We start from the raw sequence: 21,064 nt of genomic DNA, 5'->3' as shown, positions 1-21,064 counted from the left end.
AACCTCTTTTGGAAAGGCCCAAATCAAATTGCACTGATGAAGAGATAAAGTGGGAACTTGACATTGGCTGGGGAAATGAGAGGTTTTTGATTTGATTTATTATTGTCACATGTATTGGTATATAGTGGAAAATATTGTTTCTTGCATACCATTCATAGAGAAGGAAAGGAGAGGGTGCTGAATGTAGTGTTACAATCATAACTAAGGTATAGAGAAATATCAGCCTAACATAGGGTAGGTCCATTCGAAAGCCTGATGGCAGCAGGGAAGAAGCTGTTCTTGAGTCGGTTGGTACGTGATCTCAGACATTTGTATCTTTTTTCCGACGGAAGAATGTGGAAGAGAGAATGTCCGGGGTGCATGGGGGTCCTTAATTACGCTGGCTGCTTTTCCAAGGCAGCAGGAAGTGTAGACAGAGTCGATGGATGGGAGGCTGGTTTGAGTGATGGGCTGGGCTTTGCTCACGACCTTTTGTAGTTTCTTGCGGTCTTGGTCAGAGCAGAAGCCACACCAAGCTGCGATACATCCAGAAAGGATGCTTTCTATGGTGCATCTGTAAAAACTGTTAAGAGTCATAGCGGATATGCCAAATCTCCATAGCCTCCTGAGAAAGTAGAGGAGTTGGTGGGCTTTCTTAACTATAGCGTCGGCGTTTGGTCAAAGAGGTGAGTTTTAAGGAGGGAACTCAAAGGAAGAAAGGTATAAGGGTTTCGAAGAGGGATTCCAGGGCTTGGTGCCTGAATAACTGCCAATGGTTTGGCAAAGAGATAGAGAGATGGACAAGTGGGTGACGAAAAAGCGGTTTCAGGGCAGTCCTGGTGAGTGCTGAGGGGTCGGTTGTCAAATTTGTATCGTCGCAAGTGAGGAAAAAGTTTTGAGAATATCTAACTCTATGCAGAATGTTGCTGGAGCCACAGCAACTTGTATTCATGTAGCGCCCAGAACATCCCTGGATGATTCACAGGAGTGTTAAGAAAGAAAGCGTTTGAGCCTGGGATGCGCTGGCACTGGGAGCGATCATGACAAATGCCATTGGGAAGTTAATTTAGTGGAAAATTCAATGACTATTTCAAGCAGAGGAAGGTACAGGACTCTGTAGGAGTGGTGGCATTGACTTTGGATTGTTTTTACAGAGCCAGCTCAAACACAGTGGACTTAATGTCCTCATTCTGAATTATAAAAATTCTAAATCCCCTTTTTGCTTTACTCAAAGGTCAATAATTTTAATAAAAGTATATATTTTAATGATTTGATTTATTGTCACGTGTTAACATACAGTGAAAAGTATTGTTTCTTGCGTGCTATACAGACAAAGCATGCCATTCATAGAGAAGGAAACGAGAGAGTGCAGAATGTAGTGTTACCTGTGCCAACTTTATGTTAATGCGCCAACTTTGTACTTGGTTGACAAGATGATGTGGAGAGAAAGTAAACCAAAATCACAGAATCTTTTCTTACAAAAACAAGGAAGTTCTGGTAAACATTTTGAGTATCCTGTCCAATTCTGGGCACTGTACCTTTGGAAGGATGGCAAGATCTTGACAGGGCACAGAGGGCATTTATCAAAATGGTACCAAGGATGGAAGGATTTTTAGGGTAGGCGATGACCTAGTGGTATTTTCACTCGACCGTTAATCCAGAAACCTAGCTAACTTAGAAACTTAGCACTGCTGCCTCACAGCACCAGGGACCTAGGTTCAATTCCCGGCTTGGGTCATTGTCTGTGTGAAGTTTGCACATTCTCCCCATGTCTGTGTGGGTTTCCCTCCAGGTGCTCTGGTTTCCTCCCACGGTCCAAAAAAGATGTGCTGGTTAGGTGAATCGGCCGTGCTAAATTCTCCCTCCGTGTACCCGAACAGGCGCCGGAGTGTGACGACTAAGGGATTTTCACAGTAACTTCATTGCAGTGTGAATGTAAGCATACTTGTGACACTAATAAACTTTTTTTACTTTTAATGTTCTGTGGACCTGGGTTCAAATCCCGCTACGGCAGATGGTGGAGTTTGAATTCAATAAAAGAAAATCATGAAACAATTGTCAGAAAAAATCCGTCTGGTTCACTAATGTCCTTTAGGGAAGGAAATCTGCTGTCCTTACCTGGTCGGGCCTACATGTGACTCCAGAGCCACACAGCAATGTGGTTGACTCTCAAACACCCTTGGGCAACAAAGGGTGGGCAATAAATGCGGGCTAACCAGCGACGTCCATGTCCCATGAATTAATTAAAAAAAAAACTTGTGTGAAGAGACTGGAGAAGCTGGACCGAGTTGCTCTACTTAGAGCAAAGAAGACCAAGAGGAGACAAAATGGAAGTGTTCAGAATCCCGAAACATTTGGACCAGAGTAAATAAGAGAGGCTGTTTCCAGTCGCAGAAGGAAGCCAGGGAGAGGAAATTGGCAAAATAGAAAGAGGGGGAGATGAAAGGAAACTGTGTGTGACTGAGAGTTGCTGTGATCTGGATTGCACTGAAGTTTTTTTTAAAGTTTATTTATTAAAGCCAAGGCAGCGCAGCGGAAGCACATTGAGCAGCAACTTTCAGAAGGAAATTGGGTCAATACTCAAAATGGAAACATTTTCAGGGTTAGAGGGAAGGAGCAGGGGGTTGCGAGATGGCCCAGCGCAGGCACGATGAGCCGAATGGCCTCCTTCAGCACTGTAAGAGTCTCTACTTTAAACGTTTGAGAGATGCCCAGCTGAAATGTAGAATGGCCTTGTTGCCGCGAGCTCGAAGTAGGTTCAGCGCTGAGCTATATTGTGTGGCATTTAGTTTTAATCGTGGCCTGAAAGCTCTCAATTATGAAGGTCAGGAGTTTCAGCGTCACGGGATAAATGGTGAATTATTGATACCATTTGGCTGCCATCTGAGTGGTTCACAGTGCATCTCCTGGACAGCCTGCGTCTGTTTTGAAATAGGAGTTTGTGTTAACAATCACATGAGACCCATGTTTCAGTAATCTAATTCCAGCTGGCTCACAGACAGGAAGCAACGCTTCCATGCACAAGAGTGACACCAAGTGGACATGTTCAATAACTACAACTTTGGTAATCTGGGAAAGAACTTGCATTTCTATAGTACCTTTCACCACCCTCCAGGGATGAGGGATTTCAGCTATAGGGTTAGGTTGGTTGCAGAAGCTGGGGCTGTTCTCCTTCTCATCTGCTCAGTCTTTATCTCCTGTTCTGAACCCTGACTGGAGTCACTTTCAACCCAGCCATTATCTCCAAGAACACTTCTTGACTTTTGGAAAGACTCATTTGCCTATAGCACCCTCTCCTCACTGGCCTACAGCCTCACAGGCCCCATGCACTATCTTCCCAACTCTCATTTGTTCTTTCCTGTTCTGTATCTCCTTCGCCAAACTCCTTCACCCAGACAGCGATGAGAATGTGGAACTTGCGTTGAGGTGAATAACACCAAGGCATTCAAAGGAAGGCCAGATAAGTACATGAGGTAGAGAGGGATGGTAGGACATACGAATTGGGAGGGAAGTGAAGGACAAACGCTTGACATGGACCAGTTGGGCCAAATGGCCTCTTTCTGCACTGTGCATTTTATGTAACAGTCTGCACTTAACAGAAAAACAAGGGCTACTTCCCAACAACTGTTTGAAAGGTTTACTTAACACAAAGTAGAGCATTTTGAACAGACACAGAAGTTAGTAAGGAGAGGAACAGGGATTGCCTGGAAAGGAAAGCAAAGACATCAACAAAAACACAGCAGGAAAAAGGTGAGAGAGGCTGAGGGCCAAGGAACAGTGAAAGCGAGAGACAGATTGTAAGCTTAAGTTTATTTATTAGTGTCACAAGTAGGCTTACATTAACTCTGTAATGAAGTTACTGTGAAAATTCCCTAGTCGCCACACTCTGGCGCCTGTTTGGCACACTGAGGGAGAATTTACCATGGCCAATGCATCTAACCAGCACGTCTTTCAGACTGTGGGAGGAAACAGGAGCACCCCGGAGGAAACCCACGCAGACACGGGGAGAACGTACAGACTCCACACAGACAGTGACCCAATCCGGGCCCCTGGTGCTGTGAGGCAGCAGTGCTAAACTCTGTGCCACCGTGCCGCCCTTTAGATATTGGGAACAGTTTCTCTCTATACACGCACCGTGACGAGATGTAGTGACACTCTGGATAGATCCGTGCTCATGCTCTGCCTTATTAAACTGTCTGTCAAATTAACCATCTGTGGGATCAAAGGTGTTTTAAACTAAAGAACTCGCGTTTAATCTACAACACCTCCGTTCTGCTGGGCACTGTAAGGATAATCTGCAGAAGTGAAGTGTGCTTAGTTGTAACAAATTTTAATTCTGCATCCCCCTTCCTCTCCATCGTCACTCCCTCCCATCTATTCTGTGTTGCCTTTTAAATTGCTTCACTATGCTGTGTCTAATTTGTTTATTTCTGTATCAAAGACGAACAGTGGGATTTATGTGGTGGAAAACTAATGACTTCTGTCAACAGTCACTGATGTTGCTGTGGATCTAGTTTATTGCAAACCTACTTCTAATTATTAACCTTCTTCAATCTGCCCAAATTACTAACAAGGTGCCACACAACCGCTGCCCATGTAGTTACCCACAGTAATGCAAAACGGCACAGTGGTTAGCACTGCTGCCTCACAGCACCAGGGACCTGGGTTCGATTCCCGGCTTGGGTCACTGTCTGTGTGGAGTTTGCATGTTCTCCCCGTGTCTGCATGGGTTTCCTCCAGGTGCTCCTGTTTCCTCCCACATTCTGAAAGACGTGCTGATTGGGTGCATTAACCCGAACAGGCGCTGGACCTTGGCGACTTGTGACTAATAAATAAACTTTAAAAAACTTTAACTTTTGGTCTCCTTTAGAGAAAGAAGGCTAGAGTGAGATCTGACTGATGTGAAGAGTTTCAGAGAGAGTTTGTTAGGAGAAACTGCTCCCAATGTCTGAAGGGTTGCTAGTTAACTAGAGGGCACAGATTTAAAGTGATTGACAAAAGAACCAGAGGTAACCATAAGCAAATCAGATAGATACCTGAAGGGGGAAATAAATTGCAGGGATGTGGGAAAAGAACAGCTCTTGGGACCAACTGGTTATTTCTTGGAAGAGTTGGAATAAAGTCATAAAGTGCGATTTTCCCTACCCGCTGCACTGGTCCAGTAACATAGCAGGCTGGGGAATTTCAGCAAGACCCAAAAAATTGGATTCGTGCCCAATTGGTCGTGATCTTCCCAGGCCATTTTTTATGATGAGAAGGGCGCAAGGCTGATTTTAAATATTTACACCTGTTTAGTGAGCTCCGGATGCTATTCTCCGGCCTCACTTAGATTTCTGACCTCACCAGTGAAGGTTTCCATCCGTGGGGATCACAGCTGGTCCAGATGTGACAGCCTCACTGGTGGGAGCGGAGGCCATTGAGGCCCCCCCCCAGATGGGGCAATGTTCCTTCGGCAGTGCCAGCCTGACACCCTGGCACTGCCCACTGGGCAGTGCTAAGGGAGCAGGGTCTGAGGGGGGGGGAAAGGGGGGGGGACTCAGCATTTGGGGTGGGGGCTAGTGGTGGGGCCAGTGATTGGGGGTCAGAGTTGCTGATTGGGAAGTCAGCGATCAGGGGGAGGGGGGTGGGGGTCTGTGGGGGCTGTCTGTGATGGCGATGTCTGTGGTGGGGGCGGGGGCGGGGGGGGGCGGCATTGACAAATCGCCTGTATACTGTGTAGACTTGTACACAGTGGGTGAAATGTTCCCAAATAGTTTGTGGAACAATTTCATGGGGTAACTGGCTGAAAAAACTGGAATGAAACTCTGATTTTCAGACGTCTGTGGCACTCTGAATTTTGGGAGGAAAATTCCACCCATAGCGTTTTACAGCACAATAAGAAACCCTTCGGCCCAACCATTCATTGTGTATTCCCTTGCCTTGTTAGTCATCCCAAAATGCATATCCTCTCACTTTTCAGGGTTAAATTCCATTTGCCACTGCTCTGCCCATCTGACCAATCCGTCTATATCGTCCTGTAATACAAGGCTTTTCCTCCTCGCTATTTACCACATCACCAATTTTTGTGTCATCTACGAACTTACTCATCATACCTCCTACATTCCCATCCAGATCATTAATATAGACTACAAACAGCAAGGGACCCAGCAGTGATCCCTGCAATACACCTCTGGACACAGGCTTCCAGTCACAAAAAAAACCTACAACCATCATCCTCTGCCTCCTGCTACTAAGCCAATTTTGGAGCCAATTTGCCAAATTGCCCTGGATCCCATGGACTGTTAGCAACTTGATTAGTCTCCCATGCGGGACCTTGTCAAAAGCCTTACTGAAGTCCATGTAGACTACATCAACTGCACTATACTCATCTACGTCTCCCTGGTCACCTCCTCGAAAGATTCAATCAAAATTGTTAGACATGATCTTCCCCCGATAAAGCCAGTCTGACTATCCTTGATTCATCCTTACCCCTCCAAGTGGAGATTAATTCTGTTCCTCAGTAACTTTTCCAATAATAAAGTTTAAGTTTATTTATGAGTGTCACAAGTAGGCTTACATTAACACTGCAATGAAATTAATATGAAAACCCCCCTAGTCGCCACACTCCAGTGCCTGTTTGGATACACTGAGGGAGAATTTAGTATGGCCGATCCACCTAACCAGCACTTCTCACCGAGCTGTGGGTGGAAACCAGAGGAAACCCACACAGATACGGGGAGAATGTATAGACTCCGCACCGTCAGTGACCCAAGCCGGGAATCGAACCTGGGTCCCTTGCGCTGTGAGGCAGCAGTGATTAACCACTGTGCCATCATGCCGCCCTAATTTCTCTACCACTGATGTGAGACTCACTGGCCTGTAATTACCTGGTTTATCCCTACTTCCCGTCTTGAATAATGATGATACCACAGTAGTTGTCGTCCAGTCCTCTGGGACCTCTCCTGTTATTCGCATTCCAACCATTATTCATGTAAATTGAGTCTGTGGCTTTATAAACTTTGTTTGTGAACGGAATTCCCACTCACCTGAAGAAGGGGCTTAGGGCTTCGAAAGCTTGTGTGGCTTTTGCTACCAAATAAACCTGTTGGACTTTAACCTGGTGTTGTTAAACTTCTTACTGTGTTTACCCCAGTCCAACGCCGGCATCTCCACATCACCTCTCCTGTGGCCAGAGAGGATTTGGAAATTAGCGTTAGAGTCCCTGCAATTCTTTTCCCTTGCCTCCCACAACAACCTAGGATACACCTCATCTGGGCCTGGGGATTTATCCACTTTTAAGCAGATTAAATTGCTAACAACACCTCCCTCACGATGCTAATCTGTTCAATTGTATCGCAGCCCCCCCTCCCTGCTTTCTATACTTACACTGTCCTTTCCTTAGTGGACACAGATGTAACATAGTCATTTAATACCTCACCCATTTCTTCTGTCTCCTCTCACAGGTTACCACGTTGCTTCCGAATGGGCCCAACTCTTTCCCTGGTTATCCTCTTGCACTTAATACTTATAAAACTCCTTGAGATTTTCCTTTATTTTGCCTACCAATGTTTTTTCATGCCCCCACTTCGTTTTTCTGATTTAGTTTTTTAGCACCTTTCTACACTCCTCATAGAATCATAGAAATCATAGAAACCCTACAGTGCAGAAACAGGCCATTCGGCCCATCAAGTCTGCACCAACCACAATCCCACCCAGGCCCTATCCCCACATCCCTACACATCCACCCGCTAATCCCTCTAACCTACACATCTCAGGACACTAAGGGGCAATTTTAGCATGGCCAATCAACCTAACCCGCACATCTTTGGACTGTGGGAGGAAACCGGAGCCACCGGAGGAAACCCATGCAGACACCAGGAGAATGTGCAAACTCCACACAGACAGTGACCCAAGCCGGGAATCGAACCCAGGTCCCTGGAGCTGTGAAGCAGCAGTGCTAACCACTGTGCTACCGTGCCGCCACGTCCTCTAGGACTACCATTCTTTTCAGCACCCTTTATCTGACATAAACCTCCCTTTTTTCCCTTATCCAGTCCTGTATATCCCTTGCCATGATGTGGAGATTCTGGCGTTGGACTGGGGTAAACACAGTAAGAGTTTTAACAACACCAGGTTAAAGTCCAACAGGTTTATTTGGTAGCAAATGCCATTAGCTTTCGGTGCGCTGCTCCTTCGTCAGATGAAGTGGATATCTGCTCTCAAACAGGTCACAGAGACGCAGAATACTGATTAGAATGCAAATCTCTTTAACCTGTGCTTAATGCTCCCTCCACTCACATTGTCTGTATCTTTAAGACCTGGTTGGCTGTAGAGATTCGCATTCTAATCAGTATTCTGTAACTTGATTTTGTGTCTCTGTGCCCTGTTTGAGTGTAGTAACCCCCACTGCTTGCCTCCTGGACTTGCAGAATTTCACTAGCTGTTCTGTCTGGAGACAATACACATCTCTTTAACCTGTGTTGAATGCTCCCTCCACCCACATTGTCTGTACATTTAAGACCTGGCTGGCTGTAGAGATTTGCATTCTAATCAGTATTCTGTAATTTGATTTCTGTGTCTGTTTGCACTGTTTGAGAACAGATATCCACTCCATCTGACGAAGGAGCTGTGCTCCGAAAGCTTATGGTATTTGCTACCAAATAAACCTGTTGGACTTTAACCTGGTGTTGTGAGACTTCTTAGTGTGCTTGCCCTGTTTGAGAGCAGATTTCCACTCCATCTGACGAAGGAGCAGGGCTCCGAAAGCTAATGGCATTTGCTACCAAATAAACCTGTTGGACTTTAACCTGGTGTTGTGAAAACTCTTACTGTGTTTTATCCCTTGCCATCCAGGGTTCTCTGGATTTGTTGGTCCCACCCTTTATCTTTCCGGGAACATGTTGGCCCTGTACTCACTCTCTTTTTCCTTTTTAAATGACTCTCACTGGTCCGATGTGGACTTTCCCATACGTAGCTGCTCCCAGTCTACTTTGGCCGGATCTAGTCTTGTATTCAGTTCAGAACCTTTACTTCAGTAGACCAAATAGAACATAGAACATAGAACATTACAGCGCAGAACAGGCCCTTCGGCCCACGATGTTGCACCGACCAGTTAAAAAAAAACTGTGACCCTCCAACCTAAACCAATTTCTTTTCGTCCATGAACCTATCTACGGATCTCTTAAACGCCCCCAAACTAGGCGCATTTACTACTGATGCTGGCAGGGCATTCCAATCCCTCACCACCCTCTGGGTAAAGAACCTACCCCTGACATCGGTTCTATAACTACCCCCCCTCAATTTAAAGCCATGCCCCCTCGTGCTGGATTTCTCCATCAGAGGAAAAAGGCTATCACTATCCACCCTATCTAAACCTCTAATCATCTTATATGTTTCAATAAGATCCCCTCTTAGCCGCCGCCTTTCCAGCGAAAACAATCCCAAATCCCTCAGCCTCTCCTCATAGGATCTCCCCTCCATACCAGGCAACATCCTGGTAAACCTCCTCTGCACCCTCTCCAAAGCCTCCACATCCTTCCTGTAATGTGGGGACCAGAACTGCACACAGTACTCCAAGTGCGGCCGCACCAGAGTTGTGTACAGTTGCAACATAACGCTACGACTCCTAAATTCAATCCCCCTACCAATAAACGCCAAGACACCATATGCCTTCTTAACAACCTTATCTACTTGATTCCCAACTTTCAGGGATCTATGCACACATACACCTAGATCCCTCTGCTCCTCCACACTATTCAAAGTCCTCCCGTTAGCCCTATACTCAACACATCTGTTATTCCTACCAAAGTGAATTACCTCACACTTCTCCGCATTAAACTCCATCCGCCACCTCTCGGCCCAACTTTGCAACCTGTCTAAGTCTTCCTGCAAACTACGACACCCTTCCTCACTGTCTACCACACCACCGACTTTGGTGTCATCAGCAAATTTGCTAATCCACCCAACTATACCCTCATCCAGATCATTAATAAATATTACAAACAGCAGTGGCCCCAAAACAGATCCCTGAGGTACACCACTTGTAACCGCACTCCATGATGAATATTTACTATCAACCACCACCCTCTGTTTCCTATCCGCTAGCCAATTCCTGATCCAATTTCCTAGATCACCCCCAATCCCATACATCTGCATTTTCTGCAGAAGCCTACCATGGTGAACCTTATCAAACGCCTTACTAAAATCCATATATACCACGTCCACTGCCTTGCCCCCATCCACCTCCTTGGTCACTTTCTCAAAAAACTCAATAAGGTTAGTAAGGCACGACCTACCTGCCACAAAACCATGCTGACTATCACCTATCAATTCATTACTCTCCAAATAACTATAAATCCTATCCCTTATAATTTTTTCCAACATCTTGCCGACAACAGAAGTGAGACTCACCGGTCTATAATTCCCGGGGAAGTCTCTGTTCCCCTTCTTAAACAATGGGACAACATTCGCTAACCTCCAATCTTCTGGTACTATACCAGAGGCCAACGACGACCTGAAGATCAGAGCCAGAGGCTCTGCAATCACTTCTCTTGCCTCCCAGAGAATCCTTGGATAAATCCCATCCGGACCAGGGGATTTATCTATTTTCAGACCCTCCAGAATATCCTGCACATCCTCCTTATCAACTGTAATACTGTCTATTCTACTCCCTTGCAACCCAGTGTCCTCCTCAGCTATATTCATGTCCCCTTGCGTGAACACCGAAGAGAAATATTGGTTCAATGCCTCACCAATCTCCTCCGGTTCCACACATAACTTCCCTCTGCCATCTATAACTGGCCCTAAACTTGCCCTAACCAACCTTCTGTTCTTGACATACCTATAGAACGCCTTAGGATTCTCTTTAACCCTATCCGCCAAAGTCTTCTCATGTCCCCTTTTAGCCCTTCTAAGCTCGCTCTTCAACTCCCTCTTAGCCAATCTAAAGCTTTCTAGTGCACTACCCGAGTGCTCACGTCTCACCCGAACATAAGCCTCCTTTTTCTTTTTAACCAACAAAGAAACTTTTTTGGTGCACCACGGTTCCCTAGCCCTACCAATTCCTCCTTGCCTGACAGGGACATACCTATCACAGACTCGCAGTAGCTGCTCCTTGAAAAAACTCCACATGTCGGACGTTCCCAGTCCCTGTAATCTCCTAGTCCAACCTATGTTTCCTAATTCTCTCCTAATAGCCTCATAATTACCCTTCCCCCAGCTAAAACCACTGGCCCGAGGTTCATGCCTATCCCTTTCCATCACTAAGGTGAACGTAACCGAATTGTGGTCACTATCACCAAAATGCACACCAACTTCCAAGTCTAGCACCTGGTCTGGCTCATTTCCCAGCACCAGATCCAATATAGCCTCACCTCTAGTTGGCCTGTCTACATACTGAGTCAAAAAACCTTCCTGCACGCTTTGAACAAAAACTGACCCCTCTAACGAGCTAGAGCTATAACAATTCCAGTCAATATTAGTCAAGTTAAAATCCCCCATAACAATTGCCCTATTACTTTCACTCCTAAGCAGAAAATGGCCTCCTTTTGTGCTGTACTTTGCTGAGGACACCCTTATTTGACCAAACTTATGGTTATCTTTCCTAATGACTCTTTATGTGGCTCAGTGAATTGCTACTGTCAAACGTCTTAGACGATTTACTGTGTTTAAAGGTGCTATATAAATGGAGATGTTATTATCTCCACCCTGATGTTTGAGGGAAACGGCAATTGTGCGGACTGCTCTGTTTCTGTGTTGTAAATTCTCTCTAATGTTTATGTAGAAAGAGCCAAGGGAGATTAACTCGCTGATATGGAAGCTAACGGAGCAATGGCTTCAAGCTCTGCAGGTGCTGAAAGCTGAGGCTGTGAATTGTTGGCAGAGGACCAGGTGCTCTGTGAATAGGGGGGTCTTTCTAGCACTCAATGCAGCCTAAGTGCAGAGCCCATGTGTACCAGTGACTGACTGGTGTGGACCTTGCCCAGAGTCTCGGGATATCTCTGTAGTCTCTACAAATCGCTTACAATAGCCCCCAATCATGAAGTGAGAATAAACACTCTCACAGTGAAACATGGACACATGCATCTCCAGCAATTGTGGTCTGGAGCTTACAAAAAACCTTTGTCTTTATCTGTATGTCTGTGTATTTTTGTGTGTGTCCCTCTATCTCTATTTTCCTCTTTGCCTCTCTCACTCTGTTTCTTTTTGTGTCGTGTGTCTCAATCTGTCTTGTGTGCATGTATGTGTGTGTCTGTTCGTCTCTCTCTCTTTCCACCTGTCTCTCTCTCTGTCTGTCCGTCTCTGTGTCCGTCTCTCTCTCTCTGTGTCCGTCTCTCTCTCTCTCTGTCCGTCTCTCTCTCTCTGTGTCCGTCTCTCTCTCTCTGTGTCCGTCTCTCTCTCTCTGTGTCCGTCTCTCTCTCTCTGTGTCCGTCTCTCTCTCTCTGTGTCCGTCTCTCTCTCTCTGTGTCCGTCTCTCTCTCTCTGTGTCCGTCTCTCTCTCTCTGTGTCCGTCTCTCTCTCTCTGTGTCCGTCTCTCTCTCTCTGTGTCCGTCTCTCTCTCTCTGTGTCCGTCTCTCTCTCTCTGTGTCCGTCTCTCTCTCTCTGTGTCCGTCTCTCTCTCTCTGTGTCCGTCTCTCTCTCTCTGTGTCCGTCTCTCTCTCTCTGTGTCCGTCTCTCTCTCTCTGTGTCCGTCTCTCTCTCTCTGTGTCCGTCTCTCTCTCTCTGTGTCCGTCTCTCTCTCTCTGTGTCCGTCTCTCTCTCTCTGTGTCCGTCTCTCTCTCTCTGTGCCCGTCTCTCTCTCTCTGTGCCCGTCTGTCTCTCTCTCTCTGTGCCTGTCTGTCTCTCTCTCTCTGTGCCTGTCTGTCTCTCTCTCTCTGTGCCTGTCTGTCTCTCTCTCTCTGTGCCTGTCTGTCTCTCTCTCTCTGTGCCTGTCTGTCTCTCTCTCTCTGTGCCTGTCTGTCTCTCTCTCTCTGTGCCTGTCTGTCTCTCTCTCTCTGTGCCTGTCTGTCTCTCTCTCTCTGTGCCTGTCTGTCTCTCTCTCTCTGTGCCTGTCTGTCTCTCTCTCTCTGTGCCTGTCTGTCTCTCTCTCTCTGTGCCTGTCTGTCTCTCTCTCTCTGTGCCTGTCTGTCTCTCTCTCTCTGTGCCTGTCTGTCTCTCTCTCTGTGCCTGTCTGTCTCTCTCTCTCTCTGCCTGTCTGTCTCTCTCTCTCTCTGCCTGTCTGTCTCTCTCTCTCTCTGCCTGTCTGTCTCTCTCTCTCTGTGCCTGTCTGTCTCTCTCTCTCTGTGCCTGTCTGTCTCTCTCTCTCTGTGCCTGTCTGTCTCTCTCTCTCTGTGCCTGTCTGTCTCTCTCTCTCTGTGCCTGTCTGTCTCTCTCTCTCTGTGCCTGTCTGTCTCTCTCTCTCTGTGCCTGTCTGTCTCTCTCTCTCTGTGCCTGTCTGTCTCTCTCTCTCTGTGCCTGTCTGTCTCTCTCTCTCTGTGCCTGTCTGTCTCTCTCTCTCTGTGCCTGTCTGTCTCTCTCTCTGTGTGCCTGTCTGTCTCTCTCTCTGTGTGCCTGTCTGTCTCTCTCTCTCTGTGCCTGTCTGTCTCTCTCTCTCTGTGCCTGTCTGTCTCTCTCTCTCTCTCTGTGCCTGTCTGTCTCTCTCTCTCTGTGCCTGTCTGTCTCTCTCTCTCTGTGCCTGTCTGTCTCTCTCTCTCTGTGCCTGTCTGTCTCTCTCTCTCTGTGCCTGTCTGTCTCTCTCCCTCTCTGTGCCTGTCTGTCTCTCTCTCTCTGTGCCTGTCTGTCTCTCTCTCTCTGTGCCTGTCTGTCTCTCTCTCTCTGTGCCTGTCTGTCTCTCTCTCTCTGTGCCTGTCTGTCTCTCTCTCTCTGTGCCTGTCTGTCTCTCTCTCTCTGTGCCTGTCTGTCTCTCTCTCTCTGTGCCTGTCTGTCTCTCTCTCTCTGTGCCTGTCTGTCTCTCTCTCTCTGTGCCTGTCTGTCTCTCTCTCTCTGTGCCTGTCTGTCTCTCTCTCTGTGCCTGTGTGTCTCCCTCCCTCCCTCCCCCTCTCTCTCTCTCTCTCCCTGTCTGTTTTCCTCGCTCTCTGTTTATGTCTCGCTCTCGCGCTATCTCTGTCTCTCTCTTCCCTCTCTCTCTTCCCTCTCTCTCTTCCCTCTCTCTCTTCCCTCTCTCTCTTCCCTCTCTCTCTTCCCTCTCTCTCTTCCCTCTCTCTCTTCCCTCTCTCTCTTCCCTCTCTCTCTTCCCTCTCTCTCTCCCTCTCGGAAATAAATGAGGGTTGTCAAGCAATTAAAGTAAATAGTCATTATTAATCTCAAGATAAAACATTTTAATCCTGGGTTTAATTGCATATTTAATGTAATTACTGTGCCCATTTCTGGTTTGGTTTTTAACTGATATTATCCCCAAAAAATAGCATAAAACCCAGACAGCTTTGTCAGTTGTCAGCTCACTTACACAAATCATTTCAAAAAATACATCCATTGTTACATCAAGGTAGCAGAAACTCATGAGTTCCTGAACTGCAACAAGTTCAGAAGAAACTGATTGTCATTTACCTGCATTCACCTGTTTTGCTTTTTCCCTCCAACCCCCCCCCCCCCCCCCCCCCCCCCCTCTATTTCAGGTTTAAAACCTGTCTCCAGGCACAGTTGGCAATATTCTGACCTCAAGGACATAGATACAAGTTTTTTTAAAATTCATTCAGGGGTTGTGGGAGCCACTGGCCAGGCCAGGATTTATTGCCCATCCCTAATTGGCCTGAAGGTAGTGGTGGGCTTCCTTCGTGAAACGCTGCAGTCCATGTGATGTAGGTACACCTCCAGTGCTGTTAGAGGGGGAATTCCAGTAGTTTGATCCAGCGACAGTGAAGGAACGGTGATATATTTCCAAGTCAGGATGGTGTGTCGTTTGGAGGGGAACTTCCAAGTCGTGGTGTTCCCATGCATCTGCTGCTCTTGTCCTTCCAGATGGTAGTGATCAGGGGTTCAGAGGGTGCAACCTAAAGAGCCTTGTGAGTTCCTGCAGTGCATCTGCTGCTGCTGTGGAGGGAGGGAATGTTTGTAGATGTGGTGTCAATCAAGTGGGCTGCTTGGTCCTGGATGGTGTCAAGCTTCTTGTGTTGTTGGAGCTACTTGTTGTTGGAGCTACACTGAACCAGGCAAGTGGAGAGTATTCCATCCCACTCCTGATCTGTGCCTTGTAGATGGTGGACAGGCTTTGGGGAGTTGGGAGGTGAGTTACAAGATTCCTCAGATTTGACCTGTTCTTGTAGCCACAATATTAATATAGTTAGTCTAGTTCAGCTTCTGGTCAATGATAGCGCCCAGGATGTTGCTAGTAAGGGGTTGAGTGCTGGTCAAGGAGCGATAGTTAGATCGGCACGGTGGCACAGTGGTTAGCACTGCTGCCTCACAGTGCCAGGGATCTGGGTTCGATTCCCAGCTTGGGTCACTGTCTGTGGAGTTTGCACGTCCTCCCTGTGTCTGTGTGCGTTTCCTCCGGGTGCTCCGGTTTCCTCTGAAAGGTGTGGTGGTTCAGTGCATTGACCTGAACAGGCGCCGGAGTGTGGCGACTAGGGGAATTTCATAGTTACTTCATTGCAGTGTTAATGTAAGCCTTACTTGTGACTAATAAATAAACTTTACTTTATATTCTCTTATTGTTGGAGCTGGTCATTGTCTGGCACTTATGTGATGCCAGTGTTACTTGCCCCTTCTCAGCCCAAGCCTGGATATTGTCCGGGTCTCGTCATGTTTGGAAATGAGCTGTTTCAGTATCTGAGGAGTGGCGATCGGTGCTGTACAATGTGCAATCATCAGCAAACATCCCCACTTCTGATCTTTTAATGGAAGGAAGATGAGTGTTGAAATAGCTGAAGATGGTTGGGACCCCTCCAGAGACTGGAGCACAGAGATCTAAGCTGATACTCCCAAATGCAGTACTGAGGGTGTGCTGCACTGTTGGAGATGTGCAGTCTTTTGGTTGAACCGTTGAACCGATGCCCTGTCTGCCTTCAGATGGATGTAGATGTTCTTGTGGCATTATTTCGAAGAACAACAGGCAAGCCTGGGGTGGCACGGTGACACAGTGATTAGCACTGCTGCCTCACAGCGCCAGGGAACCCAGGTTCGATTCCCAGCTTGGGTCACTGTCGGTGTGAAGTTTGCACATTCTCTTCGCGTCTGCGTGGGTTTCTTTCAGGTGCTCCGGTTTCCTCCCACAGTCCAAAGATGTGCGGGTTAGGTGGATTGGCCACGCTAAATTGACCCTTAGTGTCAGGGGGATTGGCTAGGGTAAATGCATGGGGTTATGCGGATGGAGCTTGGGTGGGATTGTGGTCAGTGCAGACTAGATGGGCTGAATGGCCTCCTTCTGCACTGTAGAATTCTATGATTCTCCCTCGTATCTTGTCTAATGTTTATCCCTCAAGCACCATCGATAAAACGGATAAAATCGTCATTATGATGCATTTGTTGGACCTTACTGTGCACAAAGGCTGCCAACACGGTGCAAGTGCGGTTGTACTGTTGTGATGTCATTGTGAGAGAGCGCCAGAGTAAGCTGCAGCCAGGAGCAGAGCTGCTTATCAAACAGTTATTAAAGTCTCATCCTCTCCTCCATGCTGTCCCTCTCTTCATTCAGCACCAGGATGGATGTATAGCATGACCATCCCATGCTGACTCGTGTCACACTGCATGATGCCACTGATTTCCTGGGTGTGCATGGACATGTGTGTATGCAGAGATTGGTATTGGCGGCCATCTTGCATCGGTGGGAGAGACAGTGGTGCTGAAATTGGTTTCTATGTTTCCTACAATTAAATCACTACAATGTCGAAGTCTTTCTTTGGTTGTAAAGCTCTTTAAGGTGTCATGAAGCCATGAAAAGTACTGCAGCAATGCAGATCTGTCTGTCTTTTATACTCCCTTAATATTGCTGGTTTTTAACCATTTCTGATATGATATGCATGTACCTTTTAAATAAATCTATCTTAGGTTACTGGCAATCACTTACACACCTTGAGGCAGGAGTCCTATGACTTCAGGGAATAGAATCATAGAATCCTTAGCGCAGAAGGGGGCCATTCAGCCCATCGAGTCTGCACCGACCACAATCCCACCCGGGCTCTATTCCCATAACCCCTCATGTTTATCCTGCCAATCCCCCTAACACGAGAGTTAATTTAGCATGGCCAATCCACCTAACCCGCACATCTTTGGACTGTGGGAGGAAACTGGAGCACCCGGAGGAAACCCATGCAGACACCGGGAGAGGTTAGGGCAAGTTTAGGGCCAGTTATAGATGGCAGAGGGAAGTTATGTGTGGAACCGGAGGAGATTGGTGAAGCATTGAACCAATATTTCTCTTCAGTGTTCACGCAAGGGGACATGAATATAGCTGAGGAGGACACTGGGTTGCAAGGGAGTAGAATAGACAGTATTACAGTTGATAAGGAGGATGTGCAGGATATTCTGGAGGGTCTGAAAATAGATAAATCCCCTGGTCCGGATGGGATTTATCCAAGGATTCTCTGGGAGGCAAGAGAAGTGATTGCAGAGCCTCTGGCTCTGATCTTCAGGTCGTCGTTGGCCTCTGGTATAGTACCAGAAGATTGGAGGTTAGCGAATGTTGTCCCATTGTTTAAGAAGGGGAACAGAGACTTCCCCGGGAATTATAGACCGGTGAGTCTCACTTCTGTTGTCGGCAAGATGTTGGAAAAAATTATAAGGGATAGGATTTATAGTTATTTGGAGAGTAATGAATTGATAGGTGATAGTCAGCATGGTTTTGTGGCAGGTAGGTCGTGCCTTACTAACCTTATTGAGTTTTTTGAGAAAGTGACCAAGGAGGTGGATGGGGGCAAGGCAGTGGACGTGGTATATATGGATTTTAGTAAGGCGTTTGATAAGGTTCACCATGGTAGGCTTCTGCAGAAAATGCAGATGTATGGGATTGGGGGTGATCTAGGAAATTGGATCAGGAATTGGCTAGCGGATAGGAAACAGAGGGTGGTGGTTGATAGTAAATATTCATCATGGAGTGCGGTTACAAGTGGTGTACCTCAGGGATCTGTTTTGGGGCCACTGCTGTTTGTAATATTTATTAATGATCTGGATGAGGGTATAGTTGGGTGGATTAGCAAATTTGCTGATGACACCAAAGTCGGTGGTGTGGTAGACAGTGAGGAAGGGTGTCGTAGTTTGCAGGAAGACTTAGACAGGTTGCAAAGTTGGGCCGAGAGGTGGCGGATGGAGTTTAATGCGGAGAAGTGTGAGGTAATTCACTTTGGTAGGAATAACAGATGTGTTGAGTATAGGGCTAACGGGAGGACTTTGAATAGTGTGGAGGAGCAGAGGGATCTAGGTGTATGTGTGCATAGATCCCTGAAAGTTGGGAATCAAGTAGATAAGGTTGTTAAGAAGGCATATGGTGTCTTGGCGTTTATTGGTAGGGGGATTGAATTTAGGAGTCGTAGCGTTATGTTGCAACTGTACACAACTCTGGTGCGGCCGCACTTGGAGTACTGTGTGCAGTTCTGGTCCCCACATTACAGGAAGGATGTGGAGGCTTTGGAGAGGGTGCAGAGGAGGTTTACCAGGATGTTGCCTGGTATGGAGGGGAGATCCTATGAGGAGAGGCTGAGGGATTTAGGATTGTTTTCGCTGGAAAGGCGGCGGCTAAGAGGGGATCTTATTGAAACATATAAGATGATTAGAGGTTTAGATAGGGTGGATAGTGATAGCCTTTTTCCTCTGATGGAGAAATCCAGCACGAGGGGGCATGGCTTTAAATTGAGGGGGGGTAGTTATAGAACCGATGTCAGGGGTAGGTTCTTTACCCAGAGGGTGGTGAGGGATTGGAATGCCCTGCCAGCATCAGTAGTAAATGCGCCTAGTTTGGGGGCGTTTAAGAGATCCGTAGATAGGTTCATGGACGAAAAGAAATTGGTTTAGGTTGGAGGGTCACAGTTTTTTTTTAACTGGTCGGTGCAACATCGTGGGCCGAAGGGCCTGTTCTGCGCTGTAATGTTCTATGTTCTATGTTCTATGAATGTGTAAACTCCGCACAGACAGTGACTCGAGGCCGGAATTGAACCCGGGTCCCTGGCGCTGAGAGGCAGCAGTGCTAACCACTGTGCCACCGTGTCGCCCCCATGACTTGCCAGCAGCCTGAAGCAGCAATAGTTAACGTAAGACATGTGCCTCGTGGTCTCCCAAAATTTAAAAAAAACGCATTCTTGCTTCAACAATTGTGAATGTCTGGTTCGCTTGCGTCAAGCAGAAGATCATCGTAACAGTTTCCCTCCGTCAACTTTTGAAGTTAAATGGTTTTTACTGGGGTGTTTTCTTTTAAGTGTTCTGTTCCTACTGGCTTTTCAAGAAGAGAATGTGGTTGAGGCAAATAGTGACGATGTATTTAAGATGAGCGCGTGAGGGAGAAATGAACGGGAAGAGATGTTGGGACCTAAGTTATGAGGAAGCTGCATAAACTACGCTTGTGTCCCTTTGAATTTAGATCATAGAATCCCTACAGTGCAGAAGGAGGCCATTCGGCCCACTGAGTCTGCACCAACCACAGTCCCACCCAGGCCCTAACCCCATGCCTTTACCCTAGCTAGTCCCCCTGATACTAAGGAGTAATTTAGCATGGCCAATCCACCTAACCTGCACATCTTTGGACTCTGGGAGGAAACCGGAGCACCCGGAGGAAACCCACGCGGACACGGGGAGAATGTGCAAACTCCACACAGACAGTCACCCGGGTCCCTGGCGCTGTGAGGAGAAGATCTGACGGAGGTGTTTGAAATGAATTCTATAGGATGGATAGTGAGAAGCTGCTTTCTGTATTTGAAGATTCCAGAACAATGGAACATAATCTTATCAGAGCCAGGCAGCTCAGGAGTAAAATCAAGAATGGTTTTTTCACACAAAGGGAGGTGGAAATCTCTTCCTCCAGAAAGCTGTAGATGCTGGACGTCAGTTGGAGATTTTAAGATTACGATCGCTAGACTTGTGTTGGGAAAGGGTATGAAGGAGTACGGAGCTGAATCGGGTGATTCTACTTGAGATGTTGATGATGAGAAGAATGACAAGACGGGTTTGAGGGGCCTAATGGCCTACCATTCTGAATAAATCTCAGCTAAATATTCTTCAAATAAATTGGACAGGATATTTTATCATTTCCTTCTGATTTCTGCAGTGTTGATCACCTGACACCCCCCGCCCCCACAAGGAACAAGATAGAAGCAACTGGTTTTCCATTCCATCAGCAATTACCCTTCTGATGTACCGATGCATTTCCCCATCTCCTCAGAGTGGTCTCTTGCTCATCTAACCAATCTTTGAGATGCCTTCTGTAAGGTGTCTTAAACAATCATACATGTTGCAATTCCAGAATATAACAAATAGGCTTTTTGGCCCTTTGAGCCTGCTTCGCCATTCAATCTTGTACCTCGACCCTACTTTCCTACCCACTCCCCATATCCTTTAAGTTCCACAATACCAAAAATCTATCGATCTCCGGTTTAAATATCCCCAGCTCTCTGGGGTAGAGAATTCCTAAGATTCACAACCCCTTTGGTAAAGAATGTTCTCCTCATCTCGGTCCTAATCAGTTCACGGCAAATAAAAAATCTGTTCACTATTGTCATGCACTTGTCGCTGTTGTGAGATGTGTACAGTTCGGTGGGTCACATGAAGAGATTTTGAGTCTTAATGGTATGGTTACTATCTGCAACTATGTACATATGTACAGTATAAGGTCTAAGCTTGGAGCTGTCTCCATGCTTGCCTCTTAACTCATCTCTGTCGAGAACAAGACTGCCCTCTGGACACTGGCCATGTGTTCCTTCACATTGCAGTGTGGGTGGAACTGTACACAGTCACACGTGAGCCAATTCTGTACCACACCCTTTTACTACAATCAACACCTCAGATTTCCCTCCAAGTCACCCACCATCCTGACTTAACTGCATTGCTATTCCTTTATTGTCAGTGGGTCAAAAAATCCCAAAGGGGCGGCACAGTGGTTAGCACTGCTGCCTCACAGTGCCAGGGACCCAGGTTCGATTCCCGATTTGGGTCACTGTCAGTGTGGAGTTTGCACATTCTCTTCGCG

At 46.9% G+C, this 21,064-nt stretch overlaps 1 protein-coding gene across 1 annotated transcript in view; it reads left to right on the top strand.

Moving 5' to 3' along the window:
* ppfibp2b (PPFIA binding protein 2b) overlaps positions 1 to 21,064 on the top strand; it is a 299,033-nt gene that overhangs the window by 115,332 nt on the left and 162,637 nt on the right. The gene's annotated exons all lie outside the window — the stretch shown is intronic.

The sequence above is a fragment of the Mustelus asterias genome, chromosome 9 (assembly GCF_964213995.1).
Source record: "Mustelus asterias chromosome 9, sMusAst1.hap1.1, whole genome shotgun sequence".
NCBI classification, from domain to species: domain Eukaryota; kingdom Metazoa; phylum Chordata; class Chondrichthyes; order Carcharhiniformes; family Triakidae; genus Mustelus; species Mustelus asterias.
Note: the sequence above shows the minus strand (reverse complement) of the source record. Positions and strands in the feature narration are given on the sequence as shown.